Raw genomic sequence first — 26,049 nt, forward strand, 5'->3', positions numbered from 1 at the left:
CCAGGCTCAGCAACTCTATCAATGGTAATAATGATTTTAGTTCAATGTTGTAAGACAAGAAGGTTGAGTTGAATCTGTAGGCATATGCTGCCGTGAAATTCGCAGACGCATGCCTTCACGGTCTAAGAGAGGATGCCGGCAGTGTGCTTTTGTGGCTTCACAGGTACCTCTACCTGAGCTTCATGAAATCCCACCTTCGTGTCTCCCTGAATGATTCAGTTTGCAGGTAACGGACCTCCTGTTCTTCGCAATCAAGGAGGCTTTGGGCGCGGAGGAGCTGAGAAGGTTTACCATCTAGGTCCATTGAATGAGTATGAGAAGTATGGAATGTTTGTGACATGAAAAGTTGCTTGGTGAAAACCTCAATTCACTGGTAGGTGGATGGATATGGACAAGATTGGATTGGAAGAAAGCAAAAGAACTTGCATTAAGCATTCAAAAGGGAGTTTCCTTCAAGAAATGAAAATGGAGATGGCATCAAGAATCCCTTTTTTAATATGTATTCTGTGTCATACAATAGAAGTGAATGAGACAACTATGCATGCTTATAGAATTCATGAAGGATAAAAAACTGCTAATTCGTACAAAGATATCGAGCCCTGCCCTACCAGCAACGGTCGGGATCATTCAATACAATAGTATGAACACGAACACGCAACCAAGGCAAACCATGAAAAAGAGACACTATATTGCCTAAACTACTTATAAAAAGAACAAACAAGAATCTTTACAATATTTACAATTTCCTCATCCTCCACAACAGCTCACAACATAAATGGATTTGGAGGGTGATGAACAACAGGCATCTTTGACATAGTAACGTTGCCCAAGAGCGCGCTCTGCGCCACGGAATCCTCTGCTATCACGGGAATTGACCTGCACCACCCTCTCCGGGACAATCCTGTCCCCATCAACCTTACCCAGCACTTCAAAATGCATCCTCATAGTTGACGGCTTCGTCCTCCATTCAGGCATGCCAACCACATCGCCCTCTCTCAGCCTCTTCTCGACCCCAAAACCAATCTTCACGAAAGTCTGAGCTGATACATCTGCTTTCAACACCTTGAAAGACCCCTCCTTGCCCCCTCTAGGACCCAATACAGAGGACAGCAGTGCCTCAAAGCCAAGCAAGTTGGGGTTTGAGTCATTGAGGGAGACAACAGGCCAAAGTGTGCTAAAATAGTCCGGTGCAAGAAGGGCCGTGGCTTCTCCTCTTGGAGGTCAACGGGAGATATAGCATCACTTCCCCTGGCCTGGTTCTTGGAAGTAGAGGACAGCTCCACTAGGCCAGGCGCAAGGCGCTTGAGCTTGAGGCGGTTGCTGGAGGAGGAAGGTGACGGGGCAGGGGACGTGAGCGATGTCGGGCCAACTATACGAAGGGAAAGGACAGGGAGCATCGTTGGAGGCGAGCAACATCTTGGAGACGCTCAGCCAGAGATATGAGGCCCTGAGGCAAAGCCATTGTCTGTGATGTTGAGAGGGAAGTGGAAGCTCAACTGGATGGCGCAAGCTAACTGATCTAGCCCCTTTAACAGTGACAACAGCGCCATCTGCTAGGATCACCTTCTTTAGCACACCAGCATCCACATCGTGCTGAACGAAAACCGAGCAAAATCAGCAACCAACTAAAGATATAAAAAAAGGGAAATATCAACAATGGTCAGTTCTATTACAGGCAAGGATATCCTCATGTTTTCGGCATCCTGAATCCACAGTTCCATCGGCCCGGCCAACTGAAACGGAGCGAGCACGGGCATCTGATTGTCTACTTTCTGTCTCTCAGACAACACATTTTCCTCGCCCGGCCTAGCCCGATTCTCCACTTGGAAAAGGGGCAAATCCACATATTCCCATCGGTTCACATCCTCCAGAAGCTTCAAGGGAATAACTTTATTTTCAATCTCCACATCGAATTCGTATGCTACTGATCTCCCCACAAGCGCATCCCTCAAATCGAAGCCTGATACCTTGAAATCGTCAGCTTGGAGCCCTAATCCCTTCACAATAGCTTCTTTCAAATCCTATAACAAAAACCACATGACGTTGAGCAATTTAATCTTATTAAAAAGAACCCTAGATTGATTAAGACCTCGATTCATCAATCAAAGGCATCCTAAGACAGAACAGCTCACAGAAACACAAAAACGCACCCTATACAACCAAAGTAAATGGAATCAAAACTCACGGAAATGGCTTTCGGATAGGGAGGATTGAAATCTGGGGCGGCAACCAAAGCCGACGATTTAGATAATCGAACTTCCGATCAGAACCAAACAGAAAGCGGCAGCAATGATCGGAGATGGCCGCTCTGAGTCCATTGACGGATGAGGAAAGAATCGAGATTCTGAGCAGAAAATCAAGGTGCTGGTGATGATGATTAAAAATTTCTTCTTTGATTTGTTGAGAAGGAAAATTGAATCGGAGCCTGTTCACGTTTTTCAAAACTTGCTGTTTAAAGCGCGGCCATTGGTTAAAGTGGATGACGTGGATGTACGCAGCCAATTGGAATTGAGAGAGGCGTAACCAAGTAATATGATTGGTTGAGAGTGACGTGGTTGCGCGGGAAATCTGGGGTGGTTATGTGCATAGGTACGACGTCGTAATCGAAATTGCACAGAAATGTTAAAAAACAATGTTATAAATGGCGTCGCCCGGACTCGAACCGGAGGACCTCAGTGTGTTAGACTGACGTGATAACCAACTACACCACGACACCGTTTTGAAGAACTTGTGTATCAATGCTCACTAATCCGATCGGATTTAGTTGTGATGTAAATGCTCACTCGATTCCGTCATGGTTGACATCCTAACAACTATTAATTCATAATATTAATCCTAAGTTTAAGTTAGTGGGAAAAACAAATTTTTGAAGTTTCGTGTTATTAAGCGTCAATACCCATTTCAGAAATAATATTGATATTTTAGACGAATTGGATCGTTTTTTTTACTATCATATGGTTTGATGTGATACAAGAATATATATGGAGAAATATTATTCTACGTATATTGGTATGTGGACATTATTTATGAGCTTCATACTCAATTAAACCATATTATCATTAAATTTTTTAGTTTATCTATTTGGTTTGATTCCTAAACCTTAAAAATTGTGTTGACGTTGTAAATATTTAAACATTGCCTAAAAATCAAAACTCAATTTGTTCTTTTATTAGTTTGTTTTTGTTGGTATCTTGCTATTTTACACTCTAACTCAGCACTTAAGATTTTTAGACTATCAAAAAGACAAAAAGTACGAAAGGATATCTTTTAAACGTAATGACTAATCAAAATGAAAACAAATAACAATGTAAGATGACCTATTGACACTCGCCACGCAAACATCAACTTTATGGTAAATGCTAAACAAAACATAGTCATTAGTCAAAGCCTAAAGTGAAAGAAATAATAGTAGTGTAGGTAACTTAGGTTGGTACAAATGAAATTTCTATGATCTTCATTGAGTTTCTTGTGCTTTCTTATATCTTTAGGACCATAGTTGAAGCTAGTAATAAGCGCGTGATATGTTTATGCACTAACAATTACGGTTTAAAAATAGTGAGTAGAGATTTATAAAAAATTGGCTTGCAATTCAAGATGATATTTATTTCGTCGTGTAAGACATTGACATTCGATATATTTGTAATTTCATGTCAAATTGAATTTCTTGGGAGAAATTCAGTTGATGCAGCAATACTTATAATTAATACTCCTTCCATCCTATAAGAATCTACACTATTTTCTTTTTAGTTCGTCCACAATGAATATACACTTCTATTTTTAAAAAGTTTTTTTTCATTCTAATTAGTTGTGACTCATTCTCTACTAACAATACTTTAATTACTTTTTCTCTATACTCTCTCTTACTTTATCAATTTTATATTAAAATTCATGTCGAACCCAAAGTGCATATTCTTTGGGGACGGAGAGAGTATGACATGCTAACAAGTCATATTGAATTAATTACTACTACTATTATATATATACATTGATTTCTATGCTTCCACAACAAATAAACATTAATGGATTCAAATCTTAATTCTCTCTTCTCTCTACAATCATTCTTAATTGTGCAGCAATATTGGAATTGGGGGAGTAGAGGAGATGATGGCTTGTATGTTTTCCGATGAAGAAAGTAGGCCAATGAAAGCAGTTGAGAAGAAGTTCAGAGGTGTTCATCATTTGGAAACACAAATTGTTCATTAAAAGATCGTAACTTAGCTGAGAGAAACAGGAGAGAGAAGATGAGTTTAAGATTTACAGCATTATCTGGTCTTCTCCCTCCATCCAAAAAGGTACGTCAAGCCTTCACTCTTGTCTTAATTAATTACACATTCTATCAATATCATGCATTAGTGTTATGTACTTAATAGATCATAGTTCTTCAACTAATTTATTAATATCTTGATTCAAAATCTTATAAGTACTTAATGTCTCGCTTTGATACGACACTGATTTTAAGAAATGTAAAAGAAATGAATGGAACAAATTAGTGAAATGAGATTTCTACTTTTATTATGTGAAGTGAAATGAATCAGTACAATGTATATAGTTCGTTTTACCAATAATAGTAAAAAATGAAATACTAACACATTCAATAGTGATACACATTTAATTTGACATATGCTAAGCTCAATACTTTGAATTTTTCGGAACATTTAATGTCTATTAACATCAAGGAAGTAGTGAATAGATTACATATTGCTCTCAAGATAATAAATTAACATCAAGAAGGAAATCATGCTTGTATGCTCACATGTGAGCTAATTAGTAGTTAGATACTTAGATATAAATTCGTGTATGAGCACTGCTCTCATTTAATCGGTATTAGTATTATTTGTTTTGTTTATTTTTGAAGTATATTTTTGTTCTAATACCTCAGAAGTTAATGTTGACATCATTAATTCTACAAATTATTTAAAATTAAAGTTTGATATAGTATCCATTTCTCTATAATTTTAAATAAAATAAATAAAATATTCAAATTGAGCTTCAATTTTATGTAATTTAATAGGGCCATGATATGTGTTTCCACATCGTTGAGACAATTTAACAAATATAGTTTCTTGTAGTAAGAGTATTAAAAATTAATATGGGCCAAGAGACTTGGGCCTAAGATATGTGTTTATCACATATAAATACCACACAATTAACAAATATAGTTATCTCTGATCATTTCCATTTCTTATATTATGTGGTATGTATATGTGTAAGAAGGTGTTTGAGTCATATACAAAGTCAATTACATGCAAAAATAGTGTAAATAGGCCAAAATATGGTAGATCAACATTTGGGCACCCCACATTCACGGCTTGTCTATGGTCTCTCGTCAAAATGTCATTTTGTAATAGTTAACACAACGTATCACGCGGTGAGACAGTGGTCGTGCATCAAACATGGAATATTTTTGTTCATAGAGTTCAATCCTAGAGTCATCTATCTACCAAACATCGTTAAGATTTGAGTTTAATACTAACAACTTGGCATATACATACATTCATGTTGGAGATTGGAGAGTATCATGCAAGAAAATGAAGGAGATTACATCAAATTAGGAGAAGATTGAACGAGATATTTAGACAACAAATTAGAGAGATTTGATTGGAGAAAATCTTACCATGTATAATACTCCCTAGGTCTATATATGATGTACTAATTCATTGTGAATAACATAACCTACATTACACAATTCTACATGGCATCCGAGCAGGTTAGGCTCAGAAAATTATCATCATAGCCCGAAACCATACCTCTCTCAACCGAAACGGCGAGAAGACTGAATCTGCCCAAACCTGGAACCTGAAAATGGCAGACGACAAACCAGAAAAATCCCAAATCGAAATTGCCGAAAAGATTAGATCAAGCAAGAGTGTTACCATAGCCTTCAAGTTGAACGGCTCAAATTATTCACTATGGGCACGATTGATGAAGGTGTCCATTGGCGGCCGAGGAGTCTACCGCCATATTTCCGGAGTACCATCTCCACCAAAACCAAGCGAAATCGGATTCACCGATTGGGAGGAAATAGACTTAATAGTCTTTTCCTGGATTATCGACAACATGGAGACCAATCTCATAGCTGACTTCGCACATCATCAGACAGCAAAGTCGCTATGGGATACTCTCGCGGTAACATTCGCGAGTTCATCAGATTCATATTTGATATACGACCTGCGGGACAAAGCAAACAAGATAGTACAAGGGGACTCAACGCTGGAAGCATACTGGAGCCGACTACACGGCCTCTGGATCGACATCGATCGGTGCTCACATAAACGGTCAATTGTTGCGATAAGGGAAGTAGAACAATACAGAGAAATCAAATCGGAACTGAGGCTATTCAAATTTCTCACCGGGCTCAATGAGAAATATGATTGGATCCGACGCGAAATCCTCAAGGAAGAAACCTTACCCCTCAGCCGACGTCGCTTACGGATGGGTGAAACGGGAGGCAGCTCGACTTAAAGTCATGTCACCGGCGTCCGATTCAGCCTCCGTCGCGGTCGGAAACGAGACATCATCGGAGGGAGTCGGATTCGGATTTGGGGCTCGAGAATACCGTCCGCCGCAACCACAGAACATGGGTCAGCCACCTCCGTCGCGCTTCGCCGCCAACCGCCCGGGGGAAACGGCAAACCAGACAAGTCCAAGCTCTGGTGTTCACACTGTGGAATGCACAAACACACAAAGGAGACGTGCTTCCAATTGGTGGGATATCCGGAGTGGTGGGAAGAGGAAAAGGACCGGAAAGGCGAAAGTCGCCATTGAACCGAAAGCGGAGGGAGAAACCAGAACGAAGGAGGCCGAGAACGACCGGGTTCCAGGAGAAAGGACCGGCTAATGGCGGTCTCCCAACCGACGGCGGCAGGCGCGGTGACGGTGGTAGTGGGGTGAAGACGACAGAAGCCATGGTGGCTTCGCTCAGATTAGACGGAGTCGGGGAAACAGGTAAAGGGTTGGGGATCGAATTAAGCCCTAACCCTGGTAACTCTGATTCATCAATTCAGCCCAAATATTTTGGATATTAAAAAAAAGACCCCATTTGATAAGTGTAGTCAAACCAGGCCCTGAATTATTGATAATTTCAGAACCGACCCCATTATTTGCAGAAACTCATTTGCACCCTAGTAAATTTATCATCTGCTTTTGAGGCCCAGGATTGTGATACCGTTAATGATACGGGATGGATTTCGACTGTGGGGCAACCGACACTATGTCATACGACAGGAATGATTTTTTAGAAATTCATAAGACCCCTAAGTCACACATAAAAACGGCAAGTGGAGGAGTAACACCAGTAGAAGGGGCGGGAACCATAGAAATTTTTCCCAATGTTCTTATTCCTAACTGCCTCTATGTGCCTAAACTATCTCAGAAATTGATGTCAATTAGTCATGTGACGAGGAATTTGAACTGCTCTCTGCTAATGCACCCAAACTTCTGTATGCTACAGGATATCCGGACGGGGAAGATTATTGGACGTGGCAATGAGCGTCGCGGACTATATTTGTGGATGAGATTGCTCGACGAGATGGTGCGGCGATGCTTGCTCACGGATCCACTAATCAAGATACTTGGCTCTGGCACCGTCGATGGGCCATACCTCTCCGGGTTATTTAAAATCCCTATTTCCTAAACTTTTTGTTCCCAAAGATTTTCTTGTGAAGCATGTGTTTTGGCCAAGAGCCACCGAAACTCGTTTAAACCAAATGATACACGTGTTGACACTGTTTTTCCCTGATCCATTCTGATGTGTGGGGCCAGCGCCTATAGGAACTAGTTTTGGCTTTAAATACTTTGTGATATTTATTGATGATTGCAGTAGAACTACTTGGGTTTATTTCATGAAACATAAATCTGAAGTATATGATAAATTCGTCCTATTTTATAACATGATTCAAACCCAATTTCAAACGTCTGTCAAAATTTTAAGATCCGATAATGGGGGGGAATTCCTAAACAGTTCTATGACGAATTTTTTTTTCGCCGAAAATGGGTTAGTTCACCAGACTTCCTGTTCCCACACGCCAGAACAAAATGGGGTAGCCGAACGGAAAAATAGATAATCCTCGAATGACCCGAGCCCTCCTATTCGACTCGAAAGTTCCTCCTACTTTTTGGCCTGAAGCAGTTGCTACCTCAGTCCTACCTTCTTAATCGACGTACCCACTAAAACACTAAATCGGAAAACCCCCCTAGATCACCTTTCCACCTTAACAAAAATTCCCTCAGCCTTATCCTTACCACCTAAAACCTTTGGATGTTCTGTCTATGTTCATGTTCCCAAACACGAACGAAATAAATTTTCCCCGTGTGCAATTAGTGCGTTTCATGGGGTATGGGATTAACCAGAAGGGCTATAGGTGTTATGACCCCAAAACCAAACGAGTTATTACCACCATGAATTGTAACTTTCTTGAAACCGAATTCTTCTACCACCTTGGGACTCAGGGGGAGAGTGAGAGACAGGGGAAGACCCAAGAAAATGACTCCCTTCGGTGGTATGTGCCAAGTAACTTTGATTCGGACCCAACAGAACAAGTTGGCACTGTTCCTGAGCCGATCCCGTCTGCTGAGACGATAGCCTCGACGCTTCCGCCGTGCTCCTCTGATCCAACCGTAACGGAATCCGAGGTAATATCTAGTCCGAATCATGAAGGTTCAGATTTTATTCCTGACTCACCAAGTGCAGAAGTAGAAGAGGAAGAAGATACCTCTATTGACCAGGACACAAGGCAATATGTACTCCCTCCAAGAAGTACAAGAGGAATTCCGCCCAAGAGATACTCCCCAGAACGAATAGGGAGGAGAAGCAGATATTCGGTGGCCAACTTTGCTGAAGCCAACATGTCCAAAATGGCAAGGGCATTCCATACTGCACTATGCGAAGAAGAGATTCCGAGAACCTTCGAAGAGGCCTCCAAAAGCAAGGAGTGGAGAGAGGCAATGCTTGTCGAGATGAAAGCACTAAAGCGAAATGGAACTTGGGAAGTGGGCCCGTTACCCGTTGGGAAACATACAGTGGGGTGCAGGTGGGTCTTTACAATTAAACGGAGACCAGATGGGAGTATCGAGCGATACAAGGCTCGATTAGTGGCGAAGGGGTATACGCAAACTCAAGGAGTGGATTATTCAGAGACCTTTTCCCCAGTCGCCAAGATGAACACAATTAGAGTCCTACTATCAGTTGCAGCAAATCAGAGACTGGCCACTTCATCAGTATGACGTCACCAATGCCTTCCTTCATGGTGAATTAAAAGATCCGATCTATATGGAGGCCCCGCCGGGTTTCGAAGAGGAATTCGGCCAGAACAAGGTGTGCAAGTTGAAAAAAACCTTATACGGGTTGAAGCAGTCCCCAAGAGCATGGTTCGGAAGATTCACAGATGTGATGAAACGATACGGCTATCAACAGAGTAACTCGGATCACACACTGTTCATCAAGCGAAGAGGAGAAAAGATCACTTGTCTGATAATTTACGTGGATGATATGATCATTACAGGGGATGATATAAAGGAGATAAGCGACCTCAAGGGGCATTTGGCTACAGAATTCGAGATGAAGAACCTTGGAGACCTCAAATACTTTCTTGGGATCGAGGTACTTAGATCTGGAAAAGGAATCTTCATCAGTCAACGCAAGTACATTCTCGATCTCTTGACATAAATAGGGATGCTTGAGTGCAAACCAGCAGAGACTCCCATGGTGCAGAATCACGGCCTTCAAATAATCAAAGGAGCAGCATCGACTGATCGGGGAAGATACCAGAGACTGGTGGGAAAACTTATCTACCTCTCTCACACTCGGCCTGACATTGCATATGCAGTTGGGGTGCTTAGTCAGTTTATGCATAATCCACAGGAAGAGCATTGGGAGGCAGCACTCCGAGTAGTCCGATATCTGAAGGGAACCACCGGACACGGAATACTGTTCCGGAAAAAATGGACACCTCGACATCCATGGATATACTGACGCAGATTGGGCAGGGAATCCGATTGATAGGCGATCCACAGGAGGATATTTCACCTTTGTGGGAGGAAATTTGGTCACTTGGAGGAGTAAAAAACAGAAGGTTGTGGCCCTGTCAAGCGCAGAAGCTGAATTCCGAGGTATAAAAAGTGGTCTCACTGAAATCCTTTGGCTTAGGAGGGTGATGAAGGAATTGAACCTTGAATCACAAAAGACGTGTAAACTTCTCTGTGACAACAAGGCAGCGATCAGTATTTCAGAGAATCCAGTACAGCACGACAGAACCAAGCACGTCGAGATTGACCGACATTTCATAAAGGAAAACCTTGAAGAGAAGATTGTGGAGATTCCGTATGTAAAGTCCGAAGATCAACTGGCAGACATCTTAACCAAGGCCGTATCTGCAAAGAACTTTCACGAAGTTCTAGGCAAGTTAAGTTTCGGAGATCCTGTAACTTAACTTGAGGGGGAGTGTTGGAGATTGGAGAGTATCATGCAAGAAATGAAGGAGATTACATCAAATCAGGAGAAGATTGAACGAGATATTTAGACAACAAATTAGAGAGATTTGATTGGAGAAAATCTTACCATGTATAATACTCCCTAGGTCTATATATGATGTACTAATTCATTGTGAATAACATAACCTACAATTCTACAATTCACTACTCATTATTGTACATGGAATTAGTGATAATTCTAGTATCTAAATTAATCTTCAATTAGTCCTTCATTTCTTTAATTGAATTTATTTCATATAGTATATGATCATGAGATCATACCTTGTCATATCATGTTATCATATCATATCAGATCATCTTCTTGTTACAAATAACATAAAAGAAATATGTCCATTATATGATTATTAGTATAAATCTATAATATAACCAAAAGGTTGCGGTTGTTGATGTTTCGTCTGTCCATTTGATTTAACTAATCCTAATTATAGTATGCGATTTTCCATACGTGCCCATTCAAATTTCAAAGCATATAAAAATTAAAATCCTTCTTTAATTATTCGTAAAGAATTTTTAAATTTTTATGTTGCTTTTACACCATCATTATGCTATATAGCTACCCACTATATATTATTAATATAAAGATTAATTTATTAAAATAAATATACACGTTTAGGTGCAGTCACACATCATGAGCAAGTTCCATGGATAGACTTTGCAATAAAATAGTTAAAGAGATACCATCACGATTTCTTGGACCAATTGATGATCATTTCTGTCAAACTTTAACTTATTTTTTGTTAACATTGCTAGAATAAGATAAAGTAGTTTAGCCAAATGCTTTGAAGGGCAAGTCCTTCTATTCTCAAACATTTAGCTAATACCGGAAATCCAAATTGAATTTTATTTAAAATCTTGATGTACAATATGATTTGATGCAGGTATAGATCATGGATATTTCAGCCTTCAGAAACTTAGCTGATTTGGTAAGAAAACTCCTCAAAATTTAGCAATAATCCTTACACTATTCTCTATTATTGAGGCATGATTTTATGAAGGAGATGGAGTCTTCATTTCATTACGAATCTTTCGAGCAACCATCTGTATACGATGATGGTCGGCCACTGAAGCAGCTCAGAACGAGCTACCACGTCCCAAGTGCTCTTCAGTTTGACGCTATCCCAACTTATTATGACCACAAACTGGTCAGCATGATGAAGCCTAAAGAGGAAAGAAGCGTTCGTCGTGTCTGAGCCAGTCGCTTGTTTGTCGTCCACGCACCATTCTTTAGCGGAGAAAAAGAGGAGAGAGAAGCTCAGCCAGAGGTTTGTAGCCTTGTCTGCTCTGATCCCTGGCTTAAAGAAGGTGAATAATTAATTAAATTAATTTTATTTTTTTCCAAACATATATGAATATAAAACCTAATTAATACTACTATTGTGTAATGATTTGTTTAGATGGACAAGGCTTCTATTTTGGGAGATGCGATTGAGCATATGAAGGGTTTGGAGGAGAGAGTGAAGGGGTTGGAGGAGAGGGCTAGGAAGGAGAAGAAGCATTGAACCAGTGGTGTTTAATGTCAAGAAAGAGGAAGGCGGCGACGACGACGATTTTCCTGTGATTAGGGCAAGATTTTGTGATAAAGAGCTTCTGGTTAGTGTTCACTGCCGGAGAGAGAGAGGGTGTGTTTGAGAAAATTGTTGGTGAAGTTGAGAATATGCAGTTTTGTGTTGTTAACAGCAGCCTTATGAGTTATGGGGATTCTTGTCTCAGTATAACACTTACTGCTGAGGTAAAGCTCTATCATAGTGTTTGGGGTTATGGTAAAAACCTAATCTTTAGTCAAAGTTACAAAGTCCTGTAGGTTATGGATTCTAGTGTAAGGAAACTTGTCTAATATCGGTTGTGTAAGACAACATAAATGTCGGTTTTATAGGTTAAATAAGTTCTCTATCCCTGATAAAATAGTCTTTTAGGATGAGTACTTATAATTCATTTATGTAATACCGGTGCTTTCATTGAGAGGCCCAACGATTGGGCGTAGTGGCTCATTAAGTGGTCATTTAGGATTGAGTCGGTCGTTATCAACGGGGACGAAGAGTCAATTCAGAGTGGTGCTCTGGGGAAGGAGTCGGCCTTGACCAGTGAAGACGTTCACCCTTATTGGAATCGATTGTTTCAAACTGTAGAAGCTAACTTGGAAAGTTGATCTGGGAAAAGAATCAACTGTTACCAACGAGATGTTGCCCCTAAAGTGGGTCGATAACTGACTTTAGGAGCCAATTCGCAGTGGTGGCATCGGAAATGAGTCAACCGTGACCAATGAGGCGTTGGCCCTAAGGCGTTTCGATTGAGATCCATGCATTGAAACTTGTCCCTGCATCTTTTGTGAATTTGTGTGACACAACAGATGTGGAGTTTATAAATTAAACCGCAATAAATCAATAAAATAACTGCACTAGCCATTATATAAGCCTAATGAATCTCTCCTTCTATCACCAATTAGGTCTTAGTGTGTGTGTGTGTGTTTTAGTACGATATTTATGGATTAATTCTTTTTTTCTTACAAAAGAAGGACAAAGAAGACAACATGAATATTGAACAGCTTGTGGAGAATTTACAAGGTCTTCTCAAAATGATCTTGTGAAATATTAATGCATTCCTTGAACTCATAATATCCTATTTTTCCCCTTTTCAAAGACCACACAACATAGCTTGATCAGTGATGGATGTTTGGCATACATATATACTAAGTAGATCCTTCATAATCTTTGCTTTGCTTTTGTATGTATAATGATGTACAGTTCATAATCTTTGCTTTGGCTTATAGTTGAAATTTTCAACTAATGTGAGTCCATATGTTAAAAATTAAATTAACAAAGTTTATTTTTATATGATTTTTATGTTACTAATTCTATAATACAACATTCAATTTATATGAGATTTTATCAATTGAAAATATACAAGGCCAGGACATTTTTAATGAAGTGACATCTCCTCCATCTTTTAATCTTATTTACCCCGAACATTCATTTATGCTTTTTAGTTCTCCAATAATATCAACAATAATAATAATAATGATGACACTAGCTACTCCATCCGTCCCCCATTAATTGTCCACTTTGATTCCGACACAGGTTTTAAGAAATGTAAAGGAAAATGAGTTGAAAAAGTTAATAGAATATGGGCCGCATTTTTATATATTAATTTTATAATTAAATGTGAGTGGAATGCTTTAGTGAAATGTGAGACAACCTTACTATTTATGGTAAAAAGTGAAAGTAGACAATTAATGTGAGGCGGATGAAAATGAAAAAGTGGACAATTAATATGGGACAACTGGAGTAAATTGTAAAGAAAATTTGTATAATGGTTTAAAGATGTTATGCAAGAAACATATCAAAACTAATAATATCCCTCAATCAACACAAACAACTTTTCTAGTTCTAAAAAACTAACGAAAACTCTTCTAAATTACTCGACAATATTAACAACAAAAATAATTACTACTACTTCGTAATGCTTTTACTTTAATTAGGTCTAATAAGAAGATTTAATTAAGGGCATCAGCAGTGGGGCACCCTAGGGCGCACCACGTCATCAGTTTTATCTTCCTTCCCCCCACCTGCAGTGGGGCGCCCTAAGGCGCGCCCTATGGCGCGCCACATCATCATTTTATTGTTTTGTTTAATTAATTTAAATGTTTTTAAATAAATAGTAACGAGTAAATAAAAAACGTCTAAATAACAAATGGCGACGCATTAATAAAAAAAGTTACACCATTCAACTTACAAAAAAAAACAACTAAGTCGGTGCAATTCCCAACTTCCGACGCAGCTCATCGATTAACGCCCGGAGATATTCGGCTTCGTCGGGGTCGGTACACTTCTTGAGGGCCTTGTGCGTCTGCAATAACGTCCTCGCCATCGACGCTGTTGCCAACGACTCAAACGCGGTGGCCGTCTGGGTCGGGAGCGTTTCCGGGAACGGAGATGGGTTTGCAGCGGTCGAGGATGAGGTCGCGGCTGCCTTCCCCTTGGCCTTCGCAGCCTTGACGCCGGGAGGACGCCGGGAGGACACCGGTGTGCCGGAACTCCCTTCATCCACGTACGTCCGGTTGAGGTCAACCGGGTGATTGCCGCTGCTCGTGTAATCACCAGCTTCGGTGGTCTTCGTCCTCTTCGGCGCACCAGTGTGCAGAATTCCACCTTGGAACTTCTGCTTGTCCCTCAAGAGCGCCCAGATGGCCTCGTGCTTGAAGTCGCCGTACATCAACCGGTACGACAACAGCGCTTTAGCGCGCACGTCACTCAAGCTCTCGCCGCTCCCCTGTGCCCGCGTGAACTTCTCGAACTCCGCCGCGTACAAGTTCACTTGCTTCTTCACTTGATCCCAATGCTTGTGGAGTTGCTCACGTTTGCGCTTGTACGTGGTCGACGGCTTGACCTCATTGTAGAGGCCGGCGATGCGCTCCCAGTACGCGACCTGCCTCTGGTTGTTCGCGAAAATCGGGTCTTCCGATATATCTACCCAACACCGGGCCAAAATGAGGGTTTCGTCGTCGGTGTAGTTCGTACGGCCGGGGGCGTACTCATCGCAATTTCCGGGAGGCGGCAACTTCTGCGCCCGCTGCCGGTTCCGCTTCTTTTTGGCTGTGGCGGAAGCGGTCGCGGCGGGTTCGGGATCGGCCGCTGCGGCGTCACGACGGGAGGGAACACTTGGTCGGTTTGGAGACGGCTCCATGTCAGACAACCCGTACGATTCCGTACTGAAATCGGGATTGTACTGGGTGTCGGCGTCGAACGAACGATATTCGCCGGGTTCTGTACCCGGCCAACGCGCCTCTCCGCTAAACATAGGACTATTGGGACTTGAATCCATTTCGTAGTAATTATGTAAATGTAATAAGTTTCGAAAGTGAAATCGTGAAATTAAATTACAAATGAACTCTATTTATAAAAAAATGAAACCGCGTGTCATCGGCAGCGTCGATCGTCCGCGTAGCCCACAGTGGACCGGACGATGGCGCGGACGATGGCCTATCGTCCGCGGCCATCGTCCGCGTAGGCCGCAATGGGGCGGACGATGGCGCGGACGATGGGCATCGTCCGCGCTATACTCCGCGCCCTTAATATAGGGCGCGACGATCGTCCGGGGCCTATGTCACGCACCCGCAATGGGGCGAACGATGGCGGGCGCGGACGATGCGCGCCATCGGGCGTGCCATCGTCCGCCCCATTGCGGATGGCCTAAGATGTGGGCTGTGGGACATTTCTATCTTGCTTTTGAATTGAATGAATCAGAATAATATAAGTGATACTCTATATTAATTATACCACGTGCACGTCAACAATTTGCAACACTAAAGTTCCTTCATTTTATTAAATTGTATTATACTTTTTGTGTCTTGATCGAAAAAATATATCTTTATCATATGAATCACTTAACTATTTCCAATTGAAAGTAGACAAATAGCCAATATAGATAGATAGACATCCTTTGTTGTTAAAGAATTAAAAGGTTAGTGAAAGTTCTTGTTAACGTATTTTCCTAAAATATACTATCATGTTAAGTTTACGATTCAATCAAATCGTAAAATAAAAAAAAATCTTTCTATTTTTTTTAAAACACAATCAATTAATTAACTTTGAAGTAATATTATATCTGTCCTTGAATCCTTGAGAGTATGAAACGGCATAATTGCGGCTGGAGCTTTATAATGAAGTCAAGCAATATTAATGATTAGAAATTTACAATTAAGTCATGCTTTTCCATGAAATGTTGGTCGGGATATTATTAATTATAGTTAGACATATATATTGGGGAAGTATGATTCCTCTAGAAACTTAATAATACACTATTGAAATAACTATACTATATATAGACAGGGTTCCAACTGGAACTCTTCTTATTGTGAGAACGCAAAAACCATTTTCAACTCTTGGATTGTGAAGAACTATAGTATAGGAAAATAAAATTTAGTTGTTTTCAATACAATTAATTTTATAATAAATGCAATAAAAAAGAAAAGAAAATGTATGTGTGTGTGGCAGTGTGTGTTTTCGTGAGAGAGTATATATAGAATAGAGAACTCTTAAATATTGTCATAACTCATAACTAATTATTAACGGTCATTGATCATGAAGATCAATGGTTGATGTATCTTCTTACTGGATAAATAAAGCATTTGGCAACGAACTTCGTGTAGAGATAGAAATTCATTTTTTAGTGGGATTAATTTCATTGTAAATACAATGACTTTATACGTTTAGTGTTGCATATGTCACGCATATGAGAATCATTATCCCTTTTTTTATCATTCAATATATCACCACTAAATTAATTATTCGAATATTTTCTACTATAAAAAATATTTTGTTAAAAATATAATAAATCCTAATTAATACTAGTATTTTTCTAATATATAGTATATATAAAGTTTAAATTGTACCCTGTTTTTTTTTTAATTTGTCGACTCTGATATTCATCTTTTCCTAATAAAAGTGACTATAAACTGAAAATAATAATGTAAATTGTATTTTTTATTCGTTGAAACATTCACTTTTATTCATATCAATTGTTCCTTTACACACAATTATTATTAATTATAAGAACAATCATTTTATCAAGATATTTTTATAGAACAAAATAGTAGAGTACTTACTAACTATTTGAAAGGCACAACTTTTTTTTTTGGTCTTTACTCCAACTACCGTATACTAACTATGCAATATATGATAAATTATTATTTATTGAGAAGTGTATACGACAAATTAATTAGTTGCATGTTGGGGTTCAAAAGAAACTATATATTGATTGCCAAAATCTGTTAGGTTAGTATTGTGACTATAATTATACTGCTATTAATTTATTTTATTTTAGATTTAGATTTGTTCCATCGTCATAATCCCTAAAAAACTATCCGGTCTAAAAAATAATGATGGATTATCCATTGATCGGAATTGCAATTCGAACCTTATACTAACCACACCTAATTAATAATCTTAATTGTCGGAAGTTTCTTGAACAATGGGATTTGTAAATTAACAAAATTAACAAGAAGTTTAATTATACATTTGTCACTTGTGCTTTAAATATAAGAGCTGGTCGCAGTGATTCCAACTCTTAATCTATTGGTTGAAGGAAATTAATATTACTATTAAGTTATAAATTGTCTTATATCGTGTTCTATTATATTGATTTCTTTTTGGACTGTGGGTGATATCTCTTTAATATAATATAACATAATACATTTAGAAAATAATTCAAATACAAATCCTTATTAGTACATAGTAAAAGAAAAGATCTTAGAGAAAATTTGAACATCCAAACAAAATCAAGGTTGAAAACGATGAGAAAGAAAGCACCTCATTTTCGATTGGAAATTTTAAAAATCACTAAGAAAATTGAAAAATTGGAAAAGCACCCCATTCAAGATTATATGCTCATCACAAAAAGAAAATTTAATTTTAAATTTTAAGAATAGAATACTAGCGAAGAATCAACTTTTCAACTCTTAAACTTCTACTTTTATTTTTCTTTTACTTTTACTATAAATGCCTTTTTTATGCCAGCTTTCAAGAAATTTCCTGTGATTTTCTAAAGTCTAAATCATTATTCTTCAATGTATAACTTTTTCTAGCCAAATAAATCTGACCACCGATTCACCGACAGCAAATTTCTTCATTTAAAGATAAAAAAATCAATTTATGATAATTAATCACATTGATCAATCCAAATTTAATTTTAACAACACATCTCGACTTAATTAAGATCACCTTAATTCTCATCTTTAATTTCTTGTACTTTAGTTTTACTATGAATACATCCAAAAGTAATTGTAAATTACAGAAAGCATTAAAAAAATCATCCAATTAATCAATTGCTCCACCAAATTTTCTATAAAATTAATCTTCTTGAATTATTTACATGTCTTACAAGATATGGGCACGGCCTACTTGATTTTAGGACATATATTAAGCAGGCTTAATTATCCACCAAATCCACTTGCTAAACCACTAAATAATGGTAACATAATCACATCGTATCCTGTACAAGATACTCCCCTAAATAGTAACTGCGTGTATAAATTAATTATTCGGCTTATTGTAATTAATAATTGGTGTAAATTTGTTTTAATTTGTCTGTTTGCATTAATTTGGTCTTCTTAAATAATTATTGTTACGTGCGCACATATACAACCTATATATAACCACGGCTAATTGTCGCATAGTGAATATAAAAAAAAGTAGTGGTAAATGGTCATATTATGACTGATCATAAACAGATTTTTTTATGGAAAACCGGACCAGTTCAATAACGGGTTTATTCATCTTATTAAAAGCATCAGATTTTGAAGGACAATTATACCCTTTTTTTCTCTACTCTCGAGTCCTTGCATTTACTACTACAAAAAAAACATAATTAAGAGTCGTTCTCTTTTTTTTCTCATTTATCATTTTGACAACAGAAACAACAAAGGATGGGATATTTAAAAGAATATGTACGTAAAAAATATAGATTTACGTAAGACGTAATTAATTTCTATCCAATTATGCACATAAATATTAAAATATAATTCTACTAATATATTTTATGATTCCTTTTTATTTGACTGATTTTTTTAGTTTCTATTTGATAGAATTAAATAAAATGTAATAATTTATTCTTAAAAAATGAATATTAATTTGTGTGTAATAACTTATTTCTAGACAATTCTACAATATCTAGATATTTCCATTACAAAATCAAGTTTAATAATATTTCAACACTCCCCCTTAAACTTGATTTGTCATTCCGAGCAATGTCCTTATCTTGATAAAGTCTTCATGCTTGAGCGGCTTTGTGAAGATATCAGCAACCTGATCTTGCGACTTCACATACTCGACTTGAATCTCTTGATTTGCAACGCATTCTCTGATGTAGTGGTAGCGGGTGTCGATGTGTTTGCTTCGATTGTGGAACACTGGATTTTTGGATAGCGCAATGGCCGACTTGTTATCCATACAAATAGTTGTTGGCTTCTTTTGTGGCCACCCGAGCTCCGATAATAAACTCCTGAGCCAAATTGCATGACAAACACTGAAAGTGGCGACCACATATTCGGCTTCGCATGTTGATAGTGTGACAATTGGCTGTTTCTTAGACATCCAAGTGAAGGCAGTGTCTCTTATGTAGAAAACATATCCACTTGTACTCTTTCGATCATCATTGTCTCCAGCCCAATCACTATCGCTATAGCCAACAAGCTTGTAATCATTAGACTGTGAATAAAATAGGCCATAGTCGATCGTACCTCTGAGATAGCGGAGTATCCTCTTTGCTGCCTTGAAGTGGGAAGTAGTTGGATTTTCCATGTAGCGACTTACGAGCCCAGTAGCGTACAATATATCTGGCCTTGTGCAAGTTAAGTACCGTAGGCTTCCAACCAAGCTCTTGTATAGTGTCGGATCCACCTTTTCTCCTTTGTCGTTCTTAGATAGCTTGACCCCGCACTCCACCGGCGTGTTGATTGGCTTGCAATCCTCCATTTTGAATTTCTTCAAAATCTCCTTTGCATAGTGTTCTTGTGTGATGAATACTCCATCTTCAAGTTGCTTCACTTCCACACCGAGGTAGTATGCCATCAGCTTCTGCAGCTTCTTCATAGTTGACTGGTTCACAATTAGCAAATAAGCAGAATAAGGTAAGATCTTCTAACCTTTCAGTGTCGTCATACACTTCAGCCAAATTTCGTGCGCGTTGTGTGGCTCTTTCGTTCAAGAAAGATGGCGGCGAGCCTTCAACAGATGTAGCAGGAGATGCAGGTGGAGTTGTTTGTTCTTGTTGTTCCTCTCTTATTTGCTCGTCTATTCTTGGATCTCCAAATGGAGGTATGGAAGTGGTGTCATTGTCCGAGCCGAAATCCCATACTCCTTCTTCATCGAACTCCACATCTCGGCTAGTCATTGTTTTCTGCGAAGTTGGATCATATAGCTTATAGCCTTTAGTGTTAGAGTCGTACCCGATGAAGATGAATGGCTTGCTTTTGTCATCGAGTTTACTCCTCGTTTGATCCGGTACATGTGCATAGGCTTTGCTCCCGAACACTCTCAAGTGTGCGATCCCTGGTTTTCTTCCGCTCCAAGCTTCTTGAGGAGTCATTCCCCACACACTTCTGGTTGGAGACCGATTAGACAGGTATACAGCGCACGCCACTGCTTCTGCTCATAGCTCATTGGGCAAATTCTTCATCTTTAGCATACTCCGAGTCATCTCAACGATAGTCTTGTTCTTTCGTTCGACCACTCAATTCTGCTGGGGGGGATCTTGGAACCGTTAATTGCCGCCGAATTCCTCTTTCTTTGCAAAATTCTTGAAACTCCCCAGATGTGAATTCTCCACCTCGGTCGGTCCTCATTGCTTTGATCTCTAGACCACTTTCTTTCTCAACGGCGGCCTTGAACTTCTTGAAATCGTCAAATGCTTCTGATTTCTGCTTAAAGAAGTATACCCACGTTTTTCTTGAAAAATCATCAATAAATAGTAGGAAATAATTATTTTTACCGAGGGAGCTTGGCTTGATTGGTCCACACACGTCTGCATGGATTAACTCCAATGGTTTCTGAGCTCTCGAACTTGACTCCTTTGGGAATGGCTTTCTGAAGTGCTTCACAAGTAAGCATCCTTCACAGAGTTGATCGGGGTGCTTGATGGGCGGTAATCCTCGTACCATTTCTTTATTTGATAGCAATTTTAAGCTACCAAAATTCAGGTGCCCAAATCGAAGATGCCACAACCAAGACTTATCTTTGTAGCATGCTTGAAGACACTTCACCACATCATTTTGCACATTTAATAAAAGCATTCTATTCTTAGACATTGGCACTTGGGCGATCAAATTATTTTTGCCATCTCTTATTGAAAGGCTATAATCCTTATTATAACCTTTTTCTAAGAGTTGTCCAAGACTCAAAATATTATTTTTCATATTGGGCACGTAATATACGTTAGAAATAAAATCATGAGCTCCATTCTTCAAACGAATTAGTATCTTGCCTTTCCCTTTAACTGGAATTTTAGATTCATCACCAAATGAGACGTTACCACTTACTGATTCATCAAGCTCCACGAACATGCTTATGTTCCCGCACATATGATTGCTCGCTCCTGTGTCGAGGTACCACGTATCATCTTTTCTCCCAGCTTTTCCTTTATAAGCTAGAAGGACACAACCATTTTCTTCATTCGTTTTCTCCACGTAATTAGCCTTCTCTTCAACTTTTGATTTTGCATCTCTGCACTCGGAAGCATAGTGCCCATATCTATGACAATTGTAACACTTTATTGAAGATTTATCGTACCTCGATTGTGGGGAACTCTTTCCTCGTCCCTTATTTGGGAACTCCTTTCTTTCTTCATTGTTCGAAAAATAGCCTTGTCCACGTCCACGAGCATATCCTTGGCCACGACCGCGCTCTTGTCTTTGTCCGCGACCTCTTCCTTGTCGACCACCACCATTGCCCGAACTTTCTTCTTTCTCCTTTGGGCTCACTTGCAACTTTAAAAGTTGCTCCACAATTTCCCGTTTCTTCTTTTGTTTCTCCTCATATGCTTGTAGCGATCCCAATAAGTGATCGATACTCATTTCCTCTAAATCTTTTGTTTCTTCAATTGTAACTACTATATGCTCAAAATTAGGAGTTAGAGAACGCAATATTTTTTCCATAATTCTAACATCCTCCAATTTTTCACCATTTCTTTTCATTTGATTCGGACTCTTTCATATGTAAAGACTCAAATTCTCCTCTTAAAGTTTGGAGACGTACCTTCTTTACTCGCTCTGCACCAATACACGAGATTTGGAGTTTCTTCCACGCTTCTTTGGCGGTGCTTGCACTTGAGATCTTCTCGAAATCGTCGTCCCCTAGAGCTTGGTAGATGAGATAGAGAGCTTTCTTGTCTCTCTTTCTCGCATCTCGCAATCTATCCCTTTGTTGTTGGGATAGATCGGTCTCGTCTTGCGGCTCCTCGTAGCCACTCTCCACGATCTCCCAAACATCGTGGGCTCCCAATAATGCTTTCATCTTGATACTCCAATTATCAAAACTGCTCTTATTGAGCATGAGGACTTGGAACGATGGCAAGTTAGCCATACTATAGGTAGGAACTTATGGCTCAGGTACCACTTTGTTGGAATATAGGAAATATATTGGAGGAGTATTTTAGTTTGGAGGAAATATTTGAGGGGACAATGGGTGGAATATTTGGGAAGTGATTTAGGAGATGTTGATGTGGGGAAAACCAAGACACTCTTTATTTCTCAAATTCTCTCAACTTCTCAACTTCTCTAAAATGTTACCACTCACTCCTATTTATAGGAGTCCTCTTCATATTCTAGAATCTACATAATAATTTTATATTCTAAATATCTAGATTTTTATCTATAAAAATCTAGATATTTCTTACGTAATATCTAAAATCTAGATTATTCTCCTAAAATATCTAGATATTTATACTAAAATATCTAGATGTTTTCTCAAGCTTATTTCGAGACAATTTTACAATATCTAGATATTTCCATTACAAAATCAAGTTTAATAATATTTCAACAGTATAATCTTTCATTATAGATTGTTAATTGCAATTGATTTAATTGTTGAGACATTTTTATATGGATATCACTTCACATAATTTTTCATAAAAAATTGTCATAAAAATGGTTTTCTTCTCTAGGGATCTCTAAAGAAGCCGAACCCAATGGTCTCGGATTCAAGTATGAGAAGTGGAGATCCCAAGGTCCATAAATAGTACTCCCTCCGTCCCGGATAATTCATCTCACTTTGACCGGGCACGGGTTTTAAGAAATGTAATGAAAAGTGAGTTAAAAAGTTAGTGGAATGTGGATCCTACTTTTATATATTAGTTTTATAGTAAAATGTGAGTAGAAATGAGTTAGTGGAATATGAGGTCCACTACCAAAAATGGTAAAAGTGAAATGGGACAAATTATGTGGGACGGACCGAAATGAAAAAATGGGACAAATTATCCGGGACGGAGGGAGTAAATTAGAAACATACAGTTAAGAAATGTGTGTTAATGCAGGATGATCTTTGAATTTCTACTTTAAACTACTCTTCCATGGTGGATTGTGTTTTAAACAGCTTTATTCCTTATTTTTTGTTGTCCCATTTCTGATTTAGAATATTTTTCATAGCTTTAATTCTTATATGAATGAGAACTACTAGCTAGTAAGACACGAATATATGGTGCGACAAATTTAATGTAGAAAATATTCCACACTACTCAAAGTAAAAATTAACAAATATACTATATAAATAAAAAATATAAATATATATAGTCTAAGTGTGGATGATGATGTTTCGGACTCAACCCGACCCATTTACCGCACACAAACCTTGACACACGGAATTAATGGCAATGAAATCATTTGGCCGGAGAGTCAAATCCATTAGTTGACTATTATGAAAAGAACATTCAAAATTTAATAATTACGCTCTAATTCTTATTTTAATCAAGATAAGCATATTTGATCATGTGCCTAATTTGGTATATTTAATATCTCTATGAGTCATCACGATGTGGATGGGAAGCCCCCGAGAAATATGGAGTTAATAAATTTGATTGGAAATACACTAATCATCATTATTGGTTACGCTAATCAAAATTTTTGAAAACCAAATATCTAATCCGACTAAAATCTAATTTAAAATTTGATTAATTTCTGGAATTTTACTCAATGTGATTTTAAATTTTTGGTACATTTTGATTTAGGTGTATAAAAATTGAATAAATCATAAATCGAATTTGTATTCAATATTAATATAGATAATGATTTATACTATGTTTATGTAATTTCTAGAAAATTAATTTTTAGATTTTGGATATTCATATCAATGGATATTTTATTGCCACCTCTAATTATTAGTGTGGCTGAAATAAAATGTTGAAATCGAGAAACAAAAACAGGTATGATTATTGGTAAAGTTTTTCCACTAGCAATTTCAAATCCAACATCTAAAAAGTCTTCAAAATTCTTAATAAGACAGCTCTACTTGATCGCTGCTTTACACCTGCCTTAAAGTTTTGGATTATCCCATTGTTAGATCACAATAAAACGGAATTATTACTATATTACAACTAGTTCACATATAATTGATGAAAGATACGTTGAAATTAATTAAATGTCCTGATACGAGTTTATTATTATTATTATTATTATTATTATTATTATTATTATTATTATTATTATTATTATTATTATTATTATTATTATTATTATTATTATTATTCAGTTTAGATATTATAGGGATTTAGCATATCTTTTTCTATATCTTTATTTTATTGTTCATTAAGTCAGTAGCATTATAAATAGGATAGACTGTTATCTTTTTATTCATTGAATGAAGAATTATTTTGCCCACATTACTTGTGCAATACTCCTTATCAAAACCTTGAAGACTGCCGACGGAGGAAGTTCTCCGCGCCAACCACGAATTGAGCCGCCAACCCCAACGTTTGGGGCGCCGGATTGGTGTGTTGCGAGTGTAATCGCAGGATTTCTTCGTTAAGACAATTGTGCTCTTAACAACTGGTGCCTTCATTGAGAGCTGACCCTCCCACCATCTCGAACCGAAGCTACACCGCTACCCGACGGAAAACATTCCGCGCACAGCAACTGCTTTGGTTGTCGAGTCCCGCCTGTCCGCCGAGCTCTAGCCGCAGGACAACACTACTTCTGCAACGCCCGACGGGAAGGATTCCCGCGTGCCGCGTCTAAGTCAGACGATCATCATCCACCACAGCCACGCCTCAGTCCGTCAACATGTCATACGAATACGCCGGCTATCGTCGTCGTCAATACGACTTCCCTCAGGCCACACAGCCATGCCGTCCCTACCACCCGGCCCAACCTCGCCGTGTAACCAGTTGGGACCCTCCAAGCATCCGGGTGGAAGTACTCCGCCCTCCGTCATGGCTTGATCCAGAATCACCCTACGTCTCACACCACTTGGATCCACCTGATCGTCGCCCACGGCCGAGATACCAGCCCATCGAGTACCGCGATGGCGCGCAAGACGCTTGGCCCCGACACCGCGGCGGCTACGTCGAGAGGGGTGGCCACCTATCTGATCGCGGAGAGCATCAGGCCCAATTACGGTTTGATCGCTACCCGACAACCGCAACGCAGCGGCACCGCCCAACGTGCTGGGACCCACCGGCGCAACATCAGGACCGCGGCTACCCGACCGTTGACCGGCCCCGACGCTCGGAGACGTGCTGGGACCGACCTCGCCCTCGGGAGGAGGTGAGAGCGCGAGTCCAGCCCGCCTCCCACCAGCCCTGCTACTCCACCGAAAATCCAACGCGGGACCTGTACAGTCAGCCCGCACGTGTGACCAGTCAAACTCCAGAGCAGCCACGCCTGCCGCTAATACGGGTCTCCCAAGCGGAGAAGTCAGAACGGTCCAGATTGGGTCTCTGCTGGCACTGTCCCGAGAAATGGGTGATGGGACATGTGTGTAAACAACGCATTCTCTGTTATGCGGGTGATAGGGAGGAGTTTGAGGAGAACATTCAAGATGAGAATTTAGCCGAAGAGAAAACTGATTATACTCCCACGAT

The 26,049-nt window shown here is 39.1% G+C and overlaps 1 long non-coding RNA gene, 1 other non-coding gene and 2 pseudogenes across 2 annotated transcripts; 2 read left to right on the forward strand and 2 right to left on the reverse strand.

Moving 5' to 3' along the window:
- The first annotated feature begins 92 nt into the window (after nucleotides 1-92).
- Nucleotides 93-638, forward strand: LOC121754029. Its single transcript, XR_006040530.1, has 2 exons — nucleotides 93-163; nucleotides 227-638. It is a non-coding gene; the product is annotated as an uncharacterized LOC121754029 (long non-coding RNA).
- Nucleotides 639-764: 126 nt separating this feature from the next.
- On the reverse strand, nucleotides 765-2,796 carry LOC121754840 (annotated as a pseudogene).
- Nucleotides 2,643-2,716, reverse strand: TRNAV-AAC. Its single transcript has one exon. It is a non-coding gene; the product is annotated as a tRNA-Val (tRNA).
- Nucleotides 2,797-11,248: 8,452 nt separating the features above from the next.
- LOC121754020 lies at nucleotides 11,249-13,072 on the forward strand (annotated as a pseudogene).
- The last annotated feature ends 12,977 nt before the right edge of the window (nucleotides 13,073-26,049 follow it).

This window comes from Salvia splendens, chromosome 11, assembly GCF_004379255.2.
Source record: "Salvia splendens isolate huo1 chromosome 11, SspV2, whole genome shotgun sequence".
In the NCBI taxonomy this organism is placed as follows: Eukaryota; Viridiplantae; Streptophyta; class Magnoliopsida; order Lamiales; family Lamiaceae; genus Salvia; species Salvia splendens.